Consider the following 19,390-nt stretch of genomic DNA (forward strand, 5'->3'; position numbering starts at 1 on the left):
AGAAATTACAACCCGGGAAGCCCGGAGATCCAGCAAGGATTAAAGATGCCCCCTCCCCTCATGTGAGAGGGGAGAAAGGGGAGGGGGCAGTGATGGACCCCCGGGTGGGGGGATGCCCCCTGGTGCTCGCCATGCTGGCTGCCCGGGACGGGGGTGGGGGGCTGGGGGTGGGGGCAGAGGTGGGTTTCAGAAGCTGAGAAGTCACATGGTGCTGGCTGCTGGCCCTGCACCTGACTGCAGCCGGCCACCACCCCCAGGCCTCCTGCTTCTTCTCTGGCTCCTTACGGAGGGAAGAGAAATGGAGAAGGGATGAGGAGACAGAGACAGAGAGGCCTGGCGATGGCGCACCTGGTTGAGCACACACCCTACAGTGCGCAAGGGCCCGGGTTCAAGCCCCCTATCCCCACCTGCAGGGGCAAAGCTTCACAAGTGGTGAAGCAGGGCTGCGGTTGTCTCTGTGTCGCTCTTCCTCTCTATCTCCCCCTCCTCTCTCAATTTCTTTCTGTTTCTATCCAGTAAATAAAGATAATTTAAAAGTTGTTGAGAGAGAGAGAGAGAGAGAGAGAGAGACTTGCAGCACTGCGTATGTCTCTTTCCCCTGGCAGGTGGAAATCTGAGGCTTGAACCCCAGTCCTTGTTCATGGGAGCTTATGCTCCTTATGGGGTGCCCAGTCAGCACGCCCCTTCCGTGACGCTCTCTGTGGGATTTGAGAGCTTGGGTCTCGCCACGCGGAAACTTGGCTTCTGCCTAGCGGCTGTGCAGCCTTGCACAAATGGCTTAACCTCTCTGGACTCGGTGGGGGGAGTTCATTCAAGAATAGTGATTGAAGAGTGGGCCATACGCTGGGGGAGGTAGTTCCCGTGAAGATCAGCCAGAGCAGGGAGCTCTCTCTCCTGCTCCCCAAAGGACCAGGGGTGGAAAGGGAGGGGAGGAAGCTTCAGGGTCTGGACTCCATGCAGACAAGCCCCCCGGGGAAGGAGGCACCCACACATGGCTGTGCCCACAGCTGCCCGAATCCTGCTCTCACTCCTGAGGCGCTCTGTGGACCCACTCAGTGTGGGGACCCCCTGGCTGCTGGCCTCCAGCTGGTCCCAGCTGGGCTGAAGGCGGCTCCCAGGCCCCTGTTCTCTGAGAACACATGTCACCGGTGGGGGCTTCCTGGCAGCCCCCTCACTGACCCGGACTCCCGGGAATAAATGCCACCAGGGTCTTGGGAAATTCTCACGGAACACAGTGCCAGCTTCCGCCTCGAGCCGGGACTTCCCCCGCAATCATTCACTTTTTAATCATCCAAATTGCACACCTCCGCGTGTGACAGCTTAAAGCACTCTGCCTGGGTTCATTCATCTGGCTTTCCCAGCAATCTAAGCCTGGGTACTTAGGATCTGCTTTCTGATTTGTTTAAAGATTTATTTATTTACTTATTAGAGAGAGAGGAGAAGGAGGGAGAGGGAGAGAGAGAAGCAGAGTATGATCCCTGGCACTTGTGATGACAGGGATTGAACTCAGGACCTTGTGCTGGAGAGCCCAGTGCTTTTATTCATGGCACCACCTGCTAGGCCACTAGTACCTGGTTTTGACTTAAATATTTTATTCACTTATTTCTTATTATATTTATTTATTTATTTATTGGATAGAAACAGCCAGAAATTGAGAGGAAGGGGGAGACAGAGAGAGAGAAAATCAGAGAGACACCCACAGCCCTGCTTCACCACTCATGAAGCTTTCCTCCTGTAGGTGGGGGCCAGGGGCTTGAACCCAGGTCCTTGTGCATTGTGACATATGTACTCAACCAGGTTTGCCATCACCTGGCCCCCTTTATTCACTTATTTTAATGAGAGAGATACTTATGAAAGAGAGACACCCCTTGTAGCCTCAGGCATGAAAGTGGTTTTGCAGAACCATTATGCTGTCTCTCTGGGTCCTTAGTATCTGGTTTTTTTCCTTGTGTCTTACACCAAAGTAAAGGGCTCTGGTGTGTGTGGGGGGGGCGGTTCAACAAGATGGTGGAGGAAGACCTACATGGGGCGTCATGTGAAAACTGAGAAATGTTACACATGGACCAACTACTGTATTTTACTGTTGACTGTAAACCATTGATTAATTAACCATCTTGTAGGGGCGTCTGAAAAGCTTCCCAGCCAGCAGAGCCACACATGTTCAGTTCCCAGGAGAAGTGTCCATGGTGGACACCTGGAGCACCTCCGCGAGACGCTTCTGACCAGGAGAAGCAGCAGCAGCCAGAGAGCGGCCTGCTCCAAGTCCCTGCTTCACACCTTCCCTTCTCTGGGGCACCTCCTCAGGGTGATGTCATTTGTGTGCTAATAGTCCCAAACTCCTGCTGGGGTCACAACACTGGGGACACACACCCTAACCCTGTCGCCTCTGAGGGCCCATCTCAGCAGGGTGTGGAGGGGGCTGAGACCCGGGGCTCCCACAGCCTCCCACTCAGTCCCCCAAAGGCCAGGCACTGTCTCCGCAGGCTGCAGAAACCTGCCGGGGAGTGGGGCCAAGTCCGGGGGTGTGGGTGTCAGCTCCCCCTCACAACATGACCTCCGCCACTCACAGACGTGTCATGAGCCCCCTGCCCGCCATGGGGACTTGGCACAGTTCTCAGAGAAGATGAATTGGACTGGCAGAGGCCACAGCAAGCTCAGGGCTGCAGCTACGGGGACCCACAGGACTCTTAGAATCCAAGGCCTGCACTCCACCACCTGAGCTGTCCCCTGACGCTGGACGGCAGCCATCAGCTCTCTCTCCTGGAGCTGGGGAGACAGCTCAGAGGGTAGGTCACCTGTCAAGTCCCAGCTGTGCCTCTAGACTCAAGTGGAAGCACTGCCTCCCCACCCCAGCTCTGGCATATGATGGTGGGGGGGGGGGGGTTGAACCTGGGGCTTTTCAGAACCTCAGCGTGAGAGTCTTCTGCATAACCATTATGCTCCTTTTTTAAAAAAGAAGATTTTAGTTCTTTATTAATGTGACACATAGGAGGAGAAAGAACCAGGCATTACCCTGGCACATGTGCTGCCAGGGACTGAACTCAGGACCTCATGCTTGAGAGTCCGATGCTTTATCCACTGCGCCACCTCCCGGACCACAACCATTATGCTCTTTTACCTTCTGCTCTGCAAGCATCTCTCTCTCTCTCGTTTTCTCTCTCTGCCCTTCTCTGTGTCTTCAATTCCCTCTCAATTTCTCTCTGTCTCTATTCAATAAAGATATATCACCCCCCCCCAAATATATTTCAGCAGGGAGCCGTGGAACTACTCATGCAGGCTGGAGGTTACAATCAGTTAGTCAGTAAGTGCGTCTCTTTCCTCCCCAAATGATTGATTGGCTCAGCCTTTTCTGAGAGAGAGAGAGAGAATCAGAGCATTGAACCGACACACGCTGCCCCGGGGATCCAACTTGGGACGTACAAGTCCGGGGCTCCACCACTGCACACCCCAGAGGAGTTCACCTGCCTTTTGGGGAACCCGCTTCTGCATCTGCAGCCCCCTTCTCTGAAACAACACCTCCTGCCCCAGCTCTCCTTGTGAAACTCCACTGTCCTGGCAGAAGGATCCACCGTGTCCCCATCCCCGTCACAGCTGTCCCAGGCTCTGGGGGTCGGAGTGGGGACAGGTGATCTCAGCCCCCTTCCCCAGGACTGGGGGGGGGGGTGTCCTTCTCTCTCTCCCTCAACCTCTCACACCCGGGTTTGCCCCCCTTTGGCTGTGGTCTGTGTGTCTCCAACCTCCCCTACCCCATCCCCCCCCCCCGCCATCTCCTCCTCCCCATGGGCCCGAAGGACACTTGTCACTGATTCAGGGCCACCTGCCATGATCTCATCGTCAGGCATCACATGGGCAAAGACACTTGTTCCAACAAAGGTCGATGTTTCTGGCACAAAGTGGGTCTGTCCTGGGGAGGGGGGTGTGGTCACCTCACTGTGGCCCATTGAGGACAGTCAGCCTGAGGACACGGTGACACACGGAGGGGGGCAGAAAGGACATCGCTGCCCACTACCCAGTAACATCCCCTCCCTTGGAGACCTTTACTTCCTTATTTATTTTATTTGGGGCCCAGGTTGGACCTGTGAACCCTCTCTCCACCCTGGCCTCAGGGGTATAAGTCAGCACTGACAGGCTGCCTTAGACCCTTGACTCTCCTTGGGGACACGGGCCTGGACTCAGGGTGCCCTGTGGGGTCCAGCACGTCTGAACTCCATTTCCTGTAATTAATTCTGCCCCTTGCACCTTCTCTGGGCCTCCCACCTGCCCGCCCCTGCTGGTGTCACCTGCTGCAGATTTAACTGATCAGCTATTAAGTGCTCCTTCCTGGAGACTGCTTGTGTCTCAAGAGACTGAAGCCTTCTGCTCCATGACGCCACCTTTCCCCAACACTGTGTATAGTGCCCACACCACCTCCTCCCGTCCTGTCCATGCCAGTCCACACTGACCTCACCCGTCAGCTCTCCTGGGACAAGGAGTCACAGGTGTTTCTCAGAATCAAAAGTCACTAAATTGTCCCCCATAGGTGTCACCGGCTTATTAGCCCCGGGGACCGTCAAGGCTTCCCAGAACAGCTTCCTGTGATGTGTCAGCTCAGCCCCCACCAGACCTCCCCACACCTCCACCCCACTGTCAGTTTTTATTTATTTATTGGCTAGAAACAGAGAGAAGTTGAGAGGAGAGTAGGAGATAGAGACAGAGAGACCCCTGCAGCCCTGCTTCACCACTTGTGAAGCTTTCCCCCTGTAGGTGGGGGTCGGGGGCTTGAACCCGGGCCCTTGCGCACTGTAACATGTGCGCTCAACCAGGTGCACCGCCACCCGGCCCCCACCATCAGTTTTTCATCAGGAATTTGGGGCCCTGCTCACAGAGGGACTTACAGCTTCCCTTGGGGAAGTTGCTGGAATGGGGTTTCCTTCCTATTTTTTTTTTTTCTTAGAATATTTGATTGACTCATTGATTGGTTAGAGATGGAAACAGAGAGGGAGGGGGAGATGAAGAAGAGAAAGAGAGAGAGAGAGGGAGGGAGAGACCTGTAGCCTTGCGTCACCCCACCGCCACCCCCACAGTGGAGGCTGAGGCTTGAACCCTGGTCCTTGTGTGTGCGAACATGTGCTCTCAGTAGGGCGAACGGCCGCCCAGCCTCTTGCTTCCCACTGATCAGCTGTGGGCGGGATCCCGGCACCCGGCACCCGGCACCCGGCAGGGCGCTCAGCCAGGTGTGCCAGCACCGTGCCACCGCACACAGGGCACCGCACATTGGGCATTCCACACAGTGGAAGCTCTACTCTCGCGCTCTTTCCTTCTCCCCGCCCCCCTGTCCGACCCATTTCCGTTTTCGACCTGCCACTTCCGGCTCAGAAGATATAAAGGCAGATGCGTAAAGGCAGCCTTCTCTTGTGTTCCAGCTCAGCCGCCGGAGTTCTGGTTTCTCTCCCGCGTCGCTGAGTCAGCTGCAGCCCGGCCGGCTCCCCGAGTTCTCCCCGACCCAGAGAGTCAGCTGCAGCCCGGCCGGCTCCCCGAGTTCTCCCCGACCCAGAGAGTCAGCTGCAGCCCGGCCGGCTCCCCGAGTTCTCCCCGACCCAGAGAGCCAGCTGCAGCCCGGGCCGGCTCCCCGAGTTCTCCCCGACCCAGAGAGCCAGCAGCAGCCCGGGCCGGCTCCCCGAGTTCTCCCCGACCCAGAGAGCCAGCAGCAGCCCGGCCGGCTCCCCGAGTTCTCCCCGACCCAGAGAGCCAGCAGCAGCCCGGCCGGCTCCCCGAGTTCTCCCCGACCCAGAGAGCCAGCAGCAGCCCGGCCGGCTCCCCGAGTTCTCCCCGACCCAGAGAGCCAGCTGCAGCCCGGGCCGGCTCCCCGAGTTCTCCCCGACCCAGAGAGCCAGCTGCAGCCCGGCCGGCTCCCCGAGTTCTCCCCGACCCAGAGAGCCAGCAGCAGCCCGGGCCGGCTCCCCGAGTTCTCCCCGACCCAGAGAGCCAGCAGCAGCCCGGGCCGGCTCCCCGAGTTCTCCCCGACCCAGAGAGCCAGCTGCAGCCCGGCCGGCTCCCCGAGTTCTCCCCGACCCAGAGAGCCAGCAGCAGCCCGGGACGGCTCCCCGAGTTCTCCCCGACCCAGAGAGCTGGTGCCCGGGAAGAAACACCCCCAGGTGAGCCCGATATCTGGCGCCCGAACAGGGAGGAACAAGTAAGAGGGCAGCAAGAGCCAGTGTGATGTCACGGGAAGGCCTGGTGGCTGAAGGGACATTTCTTGCCTCGGGGCGTGTCCTGCCTCTGGGGGCCTGAAAGGGTCCCCAGCTCCTCAGGGCCATTAGCTAATTCTGATCAGCCCTCCCTGCTGCCCCCTGCGCCAGGCCCCTGATTTATGCGTCTCCTCCGCATTTAATTTTTCTAAGTGACCCTCTACCTGGTTTTTTATTATGACTTGCTAATCACACCCTTTTCTGAACTTTTGTTTTCTGATTAAAGGCGGCTCTGAGTGGGTGGTTCATTTCCTGGCTACTTAAGGGCCCTGATCAATTCCCCTCGCCTCTGGGCTGCCCAGGGAGGGGGCCTCTCCCCATAATGTGTCACTGTCTCTGTCCCCACAGTTCTGAGGCTGACGGGGTCAAGGCCGCGCAGCTGGGGTGACGGACTGGAGCTGGGTCTGCAGTCCCAGGGTGTGGCTGGCAGTGTGTCCCTGTGTATTCAGTGTCAGAATGTGGCTACTGCTTCTCACTCCTGCTTAGAAACTCCGGGGCAGCCCGGGGAGACAGCATAATGGTTATGCAAACACCTTAAAAGCCTAAGGCTCTGAGGTCTCAGGTTCAATCCCTGGCACCACCATAAGCCAGAACTGAGCAGCGTTCTGGTCTCTTTCTCTCAGTATCTTTCCCTCTGTGTCTACTCTTTCTCATTACAATCTTCTTCTTCTTCTAGCGTTTGCCCTCATTACAATAAAATAAATTAAAAAATAAAGAAAGGAAACTCAGGCCTGGACACCCCACCTTTATAAACCTCTGTGGAGGTGCTGAGGGACCCCTGTGTTGGGGGCCAGCAAGTTGGGGGGAACAGCTGAGCCCTGCTTTTTTTGGGGGTAAGTTGTGGTTCGAGGCAAAGCCAGGGCGGGGAGCAGGCCACGGGCTTGGCAGAGGCTCCGAGGTGAGCTTGCCCAGCTGGGGGGCTCCCGTCTGACCATCTGCTTGGTGCTCCTGGCGGTGACAGGCGCCGAGGTGACAGGCTGCGACACAGACAAAACGCACATCGGGCCTGCAGGGGACAGCAGGAGCTGGGGCCACCCGCTCTCCACAGTGCTCCCAGAACAAGGACAAGGGTCCCAGAGGGAGGCAGAGACACCACAGCACTGAAGCTTCTAGTGCAGCGGAGAACAGGCTTGAACCCGAGTCACACACGGCAAAGCAGCGCAAGGTCCAGGTGAGCCATTCGACCTCCTGTGCTGCTATATAACTGGGATAGACAGAAAGAGGGAGGGAGGGAGGGAGAGACCCCACAACAGACCCTGATGACAGAACCTTCCTGGTGGTGCTGGGACTTGAACCTGGGCTGTGATGACAAAGCAGGCACACAGTGAGCTAGCTTTCCAGCCCCAGAGTTAAGGTTTTTATTATTATTATTTATTTAAGAACGGAGACATTAACAAAACCATAGGATAGGAGGGGTATAACTCCACATAATTCCCACCACCTGATCTCCATATCCCATCCCCTCCCCTGATGGCTTTCCCAGTCTGTCCCTCTGGGAGTATGGACCAAGGGTCATTGTGGGTTGTAGAAGGTCTGGCTTCTGTAATTGCTTCCCTGCTGAACATGGGCATTGACTGGTTGGTCCATACTCCCAGCCTCTCTATTCCCCTAGTGGGGTGGGTCTCTGGGGAAGCGGAGCTCCAGGACACATTGGTGGGGTCTTCAGTCCAGGGAAGCCTGGCCGGCATCCTGATGACATCTGGAACCTGGTGGCTGAAAAGAGAGTTAACATACGAAGTCAAACAAATTGTTGAGCAATCATGGGCCCAAAGGTTGGAATAGTGGAGATGAAGTGTTGGGGGGGTACTCACTGCAAACTCTAGTGTACTTCTGCTTTCAGGTATATATTTTGCAGTAGTTTATGGGTACATGTGAACATATGCTCTCTCTCACAGAAACTGGTGTATACCTAGGTTTGGGGACTTTGTTAGGAAGTGAATCACCTGGGATGGAATTAGAGAATACTATGAAAGGAAAGGTCTCACCTGAGTAATGAAGCTGAAGGGTTGTCATCCACATGTGAAGTCTCTGGACACAGTCTGAGCTGAAGCATGTTGAGGTGGCGCTCGTTGTGTTGATTAGATTGTGATCGGCAGATGCAATATTATTTGATATGGATTGGGAGAAGCATGCAGGAAAGTGCGCCCCACCCTGAGGTTCCAGGACTGGGGGAAATATAGGCTCTATAGTGGAAATATGAGGTTCCTGCTGTCTTAGGGTTCAAGAGGACAATGGATAGTTATTGCTATCATCACATTATTTGGTAATTGGGTTAACTTTGAAAATTTCCTTTGTTAGGGTTTGCTCTATAATACCCAGCATCTTGTATATAGCTGTGCCACCGGTTGCTTCTGATCTACCTGGTCTAGGCTTTTGAGAGAGTCAACATATCAAAGACTCAGTCTATGTATTAAAAAGACAGTCTGTGTTTTAAAAAGTTCAGGGCATACAATCATTTCCCCCCTCTCATATTAATTAAATAGTGATTTATATGACTACACTTTAATAGGAGTGTACATAAACACCATTACCACCATCAAAAGACTGTCCCATCCCACCCACCCCCCACTCCCCCCCCACCGGCCTGGGAAGCTGCATGTCCACCCTCCCCGTCACCACAGAGTTTTTACTTTGGTGCCCTACCAAAGTTGAGTTTTTCAAAGGTGACCTCATTTACAGTTGATGTCAAGTAAGAAGGTACAGGGCTGGGGCAAGGGCACAGATTTCCCTGCCTGAGGCTCTGAGGGCCCAGGGCCAATCCCCAGTACCACCATCAGCCAGAGCTGAGCGGGGTCTGGTGAGGAGGAGGAAGAGGAGGAGGAGGGAGGGGGAGAGAGGAAGAGAGAGTAGACGTGATACAAAAGTGCAGCAAGAACTGACAGAAAGCGATGATTGAAGTTTGAGAAACAGAACTTTGTTTTTTTTAAAGACTTATTTTAGTTTTTTATTATCTTTATTGGATAGAGAGAAATCGAGAGGGAAAGGGAAGATAGAGAGAGACAGAGAGACACCTGCAACCCTGCTTCACCACTCACAAAGCTTTCTCCCTGCAGGTGGGGACTGGGGGCTTGAACCCTGGGTCCTTATGCATTGTAGCATGTGCGCTTAACCAGGTGGACTACCACCCAGCCCCCTGGATGTTTCTAAGTCAGGAGAAGAAGCTGGACTGGAAGCTGGAGCCCTCTTCCTCCTCTTCTTCCTCATCTTTCTTCTTTTAAACATTTACTGGGGGTCGGGCTGTAGCGCAGTGGGTTAAGCACATGTGGCACAAAGCGCAAGGACCGGCATAGGGATCCCGGTTTGAGCCCCCGGCTCCCCACCTGCAGGGGAGTCGCTTCACAGGCGGTGAAGCAGGTCTGCAGGTGTCTGTCTTTCTCTCCTCCTCTCTGTCTTCCCCTCCTCTCTCCATTTCTCTCTGTCCTATCTAACAATGACAACATCAATAACAACAATAACTACAACAATAAAACATCAAGGGCAACAAAAGGGAATAAATATTAATAAATTTTAAATATATAGATTTTAAATGTGTATATATATATTTACCATGGGCTCAGGTGGTGGCGCACCTGGTTAAGCCCTCACAACACAGAGTTCAAGCTCCCGGTCCCCACCTGCAGGGGGAAAGCTTCACAAATGGTGAAGCAGAGCTGCGGGTGTCTGTCTCTCTCCTTCTCTGTCTCTGTCCAGTGACAAATATTTTTTAAAACAAGATTTATTGAGAAGACAGAAACAGAGTCTCACTCCGGCACATCCACTGCCTGGGTCTGAGCTCAGGACCTCCAGCCTGAGAGTCCACCCCAGGCCTCACCCTCTGCAGACCGGCTGACGGCAGCCGGCTGGGATAGGGGCAGGCCCGGCTAGTTCAATATGCACAGGCCAGCGGGTGCCCCCTCCTCACCCCTTCCAGCTGCCTCTGTGCCCCCACAGCCCCTTCCCGAGGCACCTGTGCAGAGGGCCGGGGCTGGGGCCAGAGAAGACACGGAGAGAGAGAGACAAGGCGAGGGAGGAGGGAGCAAGCCGGGCAGGGCGTGGGGCGGGCCAGAGCACCGCTACGGGAGTAATTGGTAATCGGAGCCCATGCGGGAGAGATGATTTATGGGCACGGGCCAACAGGGGTGGAATAATTTTTGGAGCAGAACCGGGAGCACGGAGCGCTGGAACTCAGCTACTTATCCCCTCACCCCTGTGATGAATTAGCCGGCGCTTAAAGTCTCCACGGCTCCATTTGTCACCCTGACGACTCCACTTGATATCTCTCTCTCTCTCTCTCTCCCTCTCCCTCTCTCTCTTTCTCCTCCCTCTCTGACCACCGTCTCCTGACCAGGCACAGAGGTGTGTGCCCCAGTCACCCCCGCCCCCAAACCTCAACATTAACTGAGCAGAAAAGTCAGCGTCCTGCTTGAAGTGTAGAGATTGGGGGGAGCAGAGTTGACCAGGACTTGGGGTTCGGTGCTGCCTGCTCCCTCCTGCCTGCAGGGCACCCTCCTTTGGGAGGGGGGCTGGGGAGGCCTCTGGGGATCCTGGCCAGCCCCGTATGGGAAGGAGACAAGATAAAGAGTTCTGCACCTGGTCCCTCCCTCACTGACCCTCAGGGGCGGGGAGATATCGTACTTGGTTGTGTACCAGACTTTTGTGCCCGAGACCCCCAGGTGTCAGGTTCAGTGCCCAGCCTCGCCACAGAGCTGAGCTGGCTTCTGCTTTTTCTTCAAGTTCATGCGTATCACATCTCTGGAGTCCACAGGTGAGTGCAACCCTCGGTAGTTACCCTTCCTCTCTGCTTATTTCGCTGAACACAGTCACTTCCAGCTCCATCCATTTTGTCCTAAAGGACATAATGTCATCTTTTTTGATTGCAGAGCAATATTCTACGGAGTATTAGAATCCGATCACTTCTTTACCCAGTCATCTGTCGATGGGCATTTAGGCTGCTTCCACTCTTTGCCGGCACTCTCTTTATAGTTAGTTTCTTCCATGAACTTTGTGCTGGTCCCAGTGTCTCACACAGGCAGCTGGGAAAGGTATACCCATGTGGGCACTGAGCTGGAGAACACATGCACGCACACATGCGCACACACATACACACACACACACATACACTCACGCACACACACATACACACATGCACACACACGCACACACATATACTCACATGCACACACACACGCACACACATACACACACACATGCACACACACGCACACACATATACTCACATGCACACACACGCACACACACATACACACGTTTCTGCTGTTGAGATGACTCAGGTCTGAGCCCTGGCGCTATATGGGAGTATCAGAGCACCAAGGGAAGTTCCTTCCATCTTTGCATCATCACCTTAGTGCAAGCCAGCAAACTGCCTGTTTTAATTTTTAAAAAATATTTATTTATTCCTTTTTGTTGCCCTTGTTGTTGTATTGTTGTTGTTATTGATGTTGTCATTGTTGGATAGGACAGAGAGAAATGGAGAGAGGAGGGAAAGACAGGGAGAGCAAAAGACAGACACCTGCAGATCTGCTTCGCTGCTTGTGAGGCGACTCCCCTGCAGGTGGGGACCTGGAGCTCGAACCGGGATCCTTATGCTGGTCCTTGCGCTTTGTGCCATGAGCGCTTAACCCACTGCGCTACCGCCCGACTCCCAAATAAAATTAAAAAAAAATTTAAAAAAAAAGGACATTCAGAAGTAGTAACAAGTAAGAGAAGGCAGCACTATAGAAAAAACTGGGCGAATATATGTAAATATAGATCATTATAGAAATAATAGTCACTACTATTATTATTAAATAATAGAACTACTGCTGTTCCTTTTTTCAGTTTTTTTTTCTTTTTACCAGAGCACTGCTCAACTCTGGATTATGGTGGTGCAGGGGGTTGATCTCGGGACTGAGGAGCCCAGGCATGAGAGCCGCTTTGCAGAACCATGATGCTGTCTCCCCTGCCCTACTACTGCAGTTTCCAGTGGGGGGAAGGGGACACAGAACTCTGGCGGTAGGAATGGTGTGGAACTACACCCCTGTTATCTTATAATTTTTCAGATCAATATTAAAATTGCAAATGATAATAAAAATAAAAGACTGATAGGCTGCTGGCTTGCAGGGTGGGGGCGTGTGGCACAGGCCCCGAGGACCTGCCAGTCCCTCCTTGGGCAGCACTGAGGGTGGAGCTGAATTGGGGGCTCAGGGGCACCAGCTGGTGCCAAAGTGGGGTGAGCTGGGCAGGCCGTGGTGGCTCAGCGCCTGAATCCCCCTCCCAGGAGCCTCCCACCCCTGTCCTGGGGAGAAGAATGCCATCCCTTTAGTTAATAATGAACTTGTCTTCACTTCATCTGTTCGGCGCCCAGGGAGTGACACAGCCAGGGAGGGGGCTGGGGAAAGGCGGGGACAACACCCCCAGCCCGCAGCCCCACCCAGCCAGCCCGGAATGAATAGTCTGAGAGGTCCTCTTGATGACTGCCTTGTCGGGGAGAGGTTTTACCTTCACTCAGAAACAGTGTAATATCTCAGCTATTACCTCTCATAATCTATCACTGTGTAATGGCCTTGCAGGGCTGCTGGGGGGGGCACCCCCAGAGATGGATGGCACCTACCTCCACCTTTTAATTTTTAATGTTCGCAGCCAGCTTTGCATTAAAGGCCAGGTGTCATCTAAAGACTTAATATCGGGGGGCTTCATGAATTCTAATCAAGGGAGGCACCCGCCCACCGGCCCCCTCCTGCACGTCTTCTGCGATATGTGCACTTAACCGGGTGTGCCACTGCCCGGCCCCCTTCGTGGGATCTTTTGTTTTTTCCCTCCTGGTCTCTGTCTCCATCAATGGGTCCTCTCCACCTGTCCCCACCTGGGAACCCCTTCCCATGCCCCCTCCCCAATATGACAGGCAGGGGCTGCGTAGTGAGAGAAGAGCCCTCACCCTGGGCACCTTCATACCTCCACTCTGTCATTTGTGGTCTAGTTACTCATCCTATGCAGTTTCATTCATATCATCCCTTTCTGTTCTTTTTTAATAAATATATTTTTATTCTAATGAGAGAGAGATACAGATAGAGAGAGAGAGAGAGAGAGCCCAAAGCCCCCTGCTCAGCTCTGGCTGATGGTTGTGCGGGGGATTAAACCTGGGACTTTGGAGCCTCAGGCAGGACTCCAGTCTCATCACAAGAAAAACCAAAAATAAAAATAAACCAACAGGACAACCTCAGACAGAAAAGATTCTGCACAGGAAAAGGAACCTTTTCCTTTCTTTTCCCCTCCTTCACCCCAAAGTACTTTTGAATGCCTGGGAGGCCTCCAGCTGGCCCCGAGGACAAAGTTCCAGAGCTGGTGTCTGTCTCTAGAGAGGTTCACGATCTCGGCGGCGGCAGATTGTCTGTCCTGCACGCAGTCCTGTGTGAGATTTCAGAGAATTTCATATTCTTGGTGAGGTCTTCTCTGACAACTTGTGAAAAATCTGTGTGCCTCTCCCTCTTTATCTCTCTCCCTCTCTCTTCTCTCTCTCTTCTTTCTCTCTCTCTCTCTCCCGCCCCCTCTACCTTCTTTCTGTCCTGTACCTGGCCTGAAAGAGCCCCCTGGCAGAAAGGCATCTTGGGAAGGCAGGTGGCATGGGGTGGAATTCTGTACTTACAAGCCTCAGGTCCAAGTTCATGTCCAGCAAAGTGAACTCTGGGACCACTGCACTGAAACTGGTGCGCTCTGCCACAGAGATGCTCGCCCCGTCTTGTGCTTTAAATGAATGAATCTCTTACACCTGATGCCTCTTTTAAAAATTATTTTATTTATTCTTTCCTTTCCCCCACTTCCAGGATTATCACTTGGGCTTGGTGCCAGCACTGAGAATCTACTGTTCCTGGTAGCCTTTTTTTTTTTTTGACAGGACAGAGAGAAATTGAGAGGGGAGAAGGAGATAGAGAAGAGAGAGAGAGAGACCTGCAGACCTGCTTCACTGCTCATAATGCATCTCCCCTGCAGGTGGGGAGTGGGGGCTCGAACCCAGGTCCTCACACATGATAATGATAATGTGCGCACCTCCGGGCCCCCACCACCTGTGGCTTCTTTCTTTCTTCCTTCTTTCCCTCCCTCTTTTTCTCTCTCCTTCCTTCCTTCATTTATCCCTCCATCTCTCTCTCTCTCTCTCCATATATATATATATATATATATATATATATATATATATATATATATATATATATATTAGTGAACTAAGTCAGAAGACAAAGATGATCCCACTCATCAACAGAAGTTGAGAAAGAAGAACAGAAAGGGAAACTCAAAGCAGGATCTGACTGAGTTTGGCGTAGGGCACCAAAGTAAAATCTCTGTGTGGAGGGTGAGGGTGGATGTTGGCTTCACTGGGCCATAGTGAAGATGGGACACAGTCTTTTGGTGATGTAAATGGTGTTTATGTACACTCCTATTAATGTGTAGTCATATAAATCACTTAAAAGTTTTTTAAAATTTATTTATTATTGCATAGAGAAAGAGAAATTGAGAGGAGTGGGGGGGTTAATGAGGGAGAGAGACAGAGAGACACCTGCAGCCCTGCTTCACCACTCATGAAGTTCCCCCTTCAGGTGGAGACCAGGGGCTTGAACCTTAGGCACTATAATGTGTGCACTTAACTGGGTGCACCACTGCCTAGCCACCATTCATTTATCTCTCTCTCTCTCTTTCTTTCTTTCTTTCTTTCTTTCTTTCTTTCTTTCTTTCTTTTTTTTTTCTTTCTTCCCTTTTTGTTGCCCTTGTTGTTTTATTGTTGTAGTTATTATTATTGATGTCATCATTGTTGGATAGGACAGAGAAATGGAGAGGAGGGGAAGACAGAGAGGGGGAGAGAAAGACAGACACCTGCAGACCTGCTTCACCACCTGTGAAGCGACTCCCCTGCAGGTGGGGAGCCGGGGGCTCGAACCGGGATCCTTCTGCTGGTCCTTGTGCTTTGCGCCATGTACACTTAAGCCTATTTTTTTTATTAGATGTAGACTGTCAGAAATCAAGAAGGTAAGTGGAAACACAGAGGGAGAGAGACAGAGACTCCCACAGCCCTGCTTCACCGCTCCTGAAGTTTCCCCCTACAGATGGGGACTGGGGGCTCAAACCCAGGGCCTTGCGCATTGTGACATGTGCACTCAACCAAGTGCACCACCACTCAGCCCCTCCCTCTAAATTTCTCTATACCTCTGTTTTGTTTTCTTCTTTTTAAAAAAAATATTTAGTCATTTATTTCCTTTTGTTGCCCTTGTTGTTTTATTGTTGTAGTTATTGTTGTTGTAGTTATTGATATCTTTGTTGTTGGATAGGACAGAGAGAAATGGAGAGAGGAGGGGAAGACAGAGGTGGGGAGAAAGACAGACACCTGCAGACCTGCTTCACTGCCTGTGAAGCGACTCCCCTGCAGGTGGGGACCCGGGGGCTCGAACCGGGATCCTTATTCTGGACCCTCCTCTCTCCATTTCTCTCTGTCTTATCCAACAATGACGACATCAACAACATCAACAACCATAATAACTACAACAACAAAAAAACAGCAAGGACAACAAAAAGGAAAAATAAATTTAAAAAATTAAAAAACAAAAGAAATGAACAGAGAGCGGTTCCTGGGATGGCTTGATGACATGCTGACCTGCCTGAGGCCCCAGCGCTAGCAGAAGCCAGAGCTGGCCAGTGCTCTGGTGAAGGGAAAAAAGATTAAAAAATAAAAGCAGCTTTGTTCTTGGGGGAAAACCAGTGAGATCAAAGCTGCTCCAGGGGGCTGGCAGATAGCTGACAGGTGGGTGCAGGCCTCGCCCTGGACAGGGCTGACAGTTGGGGACCCCCATGTTCCTCTGACCCTCCCCAGACCCACCCTGGACAGCATCCCAGGTACCAGCTGTGCCAGATGGTCCCGGCTCCCCCAACCAGAGCCCCTGGCTGTCGGGCCTGTGGTGACAGCCAGACTCTGACAGCCCGTGTGCAACAAATTAATCCATTCCTCTAGCCCCCAAGCCGGAAGTGGCTGTCACAGCCAGGGCCCGAGAGCTAATTGAGAGTTGTGATCCGTGGCAGCGTCTCCATTAGTGACGGCACCAGCAGGCAAATCCACACCAGAGCTGACGACAGAGGACACACACAGGTGCACACACACAGGTGCACACGCAGAGCTCATGCACAGGTGCACACACACAGGTGCACACACACAGGTGCACACGCAGAGCTCATGCACAGGTGCACACACACAGGTGCACACACACAGGTGCTCATGCACAGGTGCTCACACACAGGTGCACATGCAGAGCTCATGCACAGGTGCTCACGCACAGGTGCACACGCACAGGTGTACTCAGGTCCGCACACACACAGGTGGAAACAGACACACAGGTGCACACACACAGGTGGAAACAAATTCACAAACAGCTGCTCACACAGGTGCTCACACACAGGTACACAAACAGCTGCTCACACAGGTGCTTACACACAGGTACACAAATAGCTGCTCACACACATGTCACACACAGGTACACAAACAGCTGCTCACACACATGCTCACACACAGGTACACAAACAGCTGCTCACACACGTGCTCACACACAGGTACACAAACAGCCGCTCACACACGTGCTCACACACAGGTACACAAACAGCCGCTCACACACGTGCTCACACACAGGTACACAAACAGCCGCTCACACACGTGCTCACACACAGGTACACAAACAGCCGCTCACACACGTGCTCACACACAGGTACACAAACAGCCGCTCACACACGTGCTCACACACAGGTACACAAACAGCCGCTCACACACGTGCTCACACACAGGTACACAAACAGCCGCTCACACACAGGTGCTCACACACAGGTACACAAACAGCTGCTCACACAGCTGCTCACACAGGTGCTCTCACTGTGTGTATTTATCTAAACTAAAAGAGGTGGTCGGGGGGTGCAGTGGATGAGCCCCATATGCCACCTTTAGAATGGGAAGCTTCCCAAGTAGTTAAACAGTACTGTGGGTATATCTCTCTTCCCATCTTCCCTTCCCTTTCACTTTTTCTCTATCCCAAAACAAAATACATGTATATAAATATATATTATTTTTTATAATCTTTATTTATTGGATAGAGACAGAAATTGAGAGGGAAGGGGGAAAGAGACAGAGACACAGAGAGACACCCGCAGCCTTGCTTTGCCACTCACAAAGCTTTCCCCCTATAGTTGGGGGCTGGGGGCTTGAACCCAGGTCCTGGCACATTGTAACATGTTCTCAACCAGGTGTGCCACCACCCAGCCCCAAATGTGTATGTGTGTGTGTGTGTGTGTGTATGTAGATGTAGATGTAGATGTGTATGTCTATGTATACACATGACAGTGACGTACATGCTTGAAGTACTCAAAGCTGCGTTATCTTCCTCATAGGATTTTTCTTTTTATCCAGAGCCCAGCTCAGCTCTGGTTTATGGTGGTGCAGGGCACTCAACCTGGGACTTTGGAGTCTCAGGCATGAGTCTTTTTGCAGAACCATGATGCTGTCTAACCCCCCCCCCCCACACACACACTCCCTCTTGTAGGCTTAAAGAGTTTGAGAGAATACATAGCCATGTAAAGCTCACACTCCAGCTATGGTATCAGCTAAGCTGGTTACTTCACGACTATTCATGGAGCCCTACGTCCAGTGTCACTGAAGTCATCACCCGTCAAACTATCCCAGGGCACATGTGACCATGGACACCACCAGCCTCTACACACCAAGCCCCCGGGGCCGGCAAAAGGGTTCACTGGGATAGTGCACTGCTTTGCCATGTCTGTGACCTGGGTTTGAGCCCTAGCCCCCACTGCATTGAAGGGAGCTTTGATGCTGTTTTCTCTCTCTCTCTCTCTCTCTCTCTCTCTCTCCCTCTCTCCCTCTCTCCCTCTCTCCCTCTCTCATCTAAAAGTAGATAAACAAACCCCAGGTCACAGTGGCTGGCAGCCGGAGCCCAGAAGCTCAGAGCCTGGAGCTTGAGGTGAGCCACACCTGTGGAGACTTCTCCCCAGTGCTGGGTCCCAGGGGCCGAGGCAGCAAGGGAGAAGCAGCAAGGGGACAGTTTCCCTGGCAGGTGTCACCCAGCCCACTGTGACAGCTTGGTGCCCCCACTCCCGCCTCGAGCCTCCTCCTCCCTCTGGGCCCCCACCCCCCTATCGAGTACACCCCTACTTCCCGGTGGGCTGCAGCAGGTCAGGGCTGAGCTGTGTCCCCAGGTGGGCACAGAGCTCAGGATGAGCGTGTCACAGGCAGGGGGTGGGTGGGGGGCACACGGGAGCAGATGTGGCCGTCAGCTTCCCCTCACTGATGTGACACTGACTGTCCAGGCCACACACACGCCACGCCTCTGAGGCTCAGTGCACAGGGACCTCCCAGGGTTTGTTACTGCCGGGCGATGGCAAAGAGCCAGGGGTCGCAGACCACGTGACTGGACCTCGTTGTTCAGCAGGTGGTGACTGAACACTCACTCCATACTGGATGGCGTTCTGTATCTGGAGTCTGGAAACTGCAGAGAGGAGACAGAGGGTAAGGGAAGATAGCATAGTGGTTATACAAAGAGACTCTCATGTCTGAAGTCCCAGGTTCAATCCCCCACACCACTAAAAACCCAGAGCTGAGCAGTGCTCTGGTAAAAAGAGAGAAGGAAAGAAGGAAAGAAAAAGAAAGAAAGAAAGAAAGAAAGAAAGAGAGGAAGGAGGGAAGGCAGGGGGCTGGGCAGTGGCGCACCTGGTTAAGCACACAGTACTAAGTGTAAGGACCCGCACAAGGATTGGGTTTGAGCCCCCGGCTCCCCACCTGCAGGGAGGTCACTTCACAAGCGGTGAAGCAGGGCTGCAGGTGTCTCTTTTTCTCTCTCCCTCTCTATCTTCCCCTCCTCTCTCAAATTCTCTGTCCTAGCCAATAAAATGGGGCGGAGGGCGGAGCAGTGGATTCATAGTGCAGGCCCAGTAATAGCCTGGAGTCAAAGGAGAGAGAGAGAGAAAGAGAGAGAGAGAGAAAGAGAGAGAGAGAAAGGAAGGAAGGAAGAAAAGAGAGAGGGAAAAGTAAGTTTCAATCTAAATAAAAATATACAGGACATCATATATATATGGTTGGGTAATGTTCTAGGTTTGGGATTTATAGATTGGAGAGAAAGAGAGAAAGAGAGAGAGAGAGAGAGGAGAAAGGG

At 52.8% G+C, this 19,390-nt stretch overlaps 1 long non-coding RNA gene across 2 annotated transcripts in view; it reads left to right on the forward strand.

Annotated features, from left to right (window-relative positions):
• The first annotated feature begins 6,109 nt into the window (after positions 1-6,109).
• LOC132535454 (uncharacterized) overlaps positions 6,110-19,390 on the forward strand; it is an 81,520-nt gene continuing 68,239 nt past the window's right edge. For both annotated transcript variants that reach the window (XR_009547265.1, XR_009547264.1), the window contains exons 1-2: positions 6,110-6,134; positions 7,189-7,398. This is a non-coding gene — a long non-coding RNA (uncharacterized LOC132535454). The remainder of the gene's footprint in view (positions 6,135-7,188; positions 7,399-19,390) is intronic.

Source organism: Erinaceus europaeus, chromosome 22, assembly GCF_950295315.1.
Source record: "Erinaceus europaeus chromosome 22, mEriEur2.1, whole genome shotgun sequence".
NCBI lineage: Eukaryota > Metazoa > Chordata > Mammalia > Eulipotyphla > Erinaceidae > Erinaceus > Erinaceus europaeus.